Source organism: Pteropus vampyrus, unplaced genomic scaffold (genome assembly GCF_000151845.1).
Source record: "Pteropus vampyrus isolate Shadow unplaced genomic scaffold, Pvam_2.0 Scaffold282, whole genome shotgun sequence".
In the NCBI taxonomy this organism is placed as follows: Eukaryota; Metazoa; Chordata; class Mammalia; order Chiroptera; family Pteropodidae; genus Pteropus; species Pteropus vampyrus.
In genome coordinates this window covers 363,603-364,700 of record NW_011889063.1, presented here as the reverse complement: position 1 = coordinate 364,700, position 1,098 = coordinate 363,603, and positions in this window count along the sequence as shown.

The following is a 1,098-nucleotide window of genomic DNA, read 5'->3' as shown; positions in this document are numbered from 1 at the left end:
AAAACTTGCTCCCTCATCACCCAGCGCTGCCAGCAACACCACTGACACCAGGACAGTGCTGGGACAGCTTCACCCTAGGGGCTCTGCTCAGCAGCAGGTGACCCAGCGCCCAGGCTCCGCAGGGTAGGGACAGCCGACCCAGGAAATTCCACAGTAAACAACCCGGGCTTTGCCGTACGCTTTCTAAATGTAACGTTTTCTCCCAAATTCCAGAGTTTATTCTGGCCCATAAACAAGTGCTTGCCATTAACATATACATGGACCTACTTTCATACATAAATGCAAAGTCGCCCAAGACAGTTTTTCCCACCAGAAACTTCACACACGTTACCAGCGACATCACTGGAGACCTTACGGCTGGCGGTAACTGCCGAAATGTGCAGGGGCCGTAAGGAATGACTGCAGGTGAGGCCTTTATTTTAAAGAACCATCTCCACTTGTAATTGCTGTTTACTAAGCTGGTCACCAGTCGTTCCTGCCGCCAGTAACCCTAAGCGTTTACAAAGCGTTTCAAAATGCTCTCCGCGGGATTCCTTTCCAGCCGCCCTGCTGCAGAGGGCCACACGCACACACAGGGGGACCCTGGATTTGTCCCTGGCAGAACCCAGGACGGAGCCTGAGAGGGGCTGCAGGCCCGACAGCAACCAGAGTTCCAGGGAAGGGACGAAGTCTGGCAGGACGGTCGCCTGAGTGAGACCAGCACACCCTGGCTGGTTACCCAGTTACCATTGGACAGGGATGAAGCAACCAGGAGACAAGATTTGAGGAAAGAGTTGTCCCTGTGAACTCGGCCTCTGCAGGGTCCGGGACGCTGGTCACTCACGTCCCTGAGAGGCACGTGGTCCCTCAGATTCACGGGGGCCGTGTCTGTGTTCCCACAGCAGCCGGTCCAGCGTGTCTGAGTCAGGTCCACCATGCCGGGCCCGGAAGGCTGCAGCCCTGAGCCCGCACGCCCACTCTGCTCGGCCCGCTCTCGCTTGTCACCTAACGTTATTGCGTGGGGGACATTCCCGTAAACAGGCATGCTGTGTGGTGGTCAGCTCCCAACCAAAACCGGCTTCTGCCCCAGGTGTCCCACACAAACTGGTGTGCACTCAG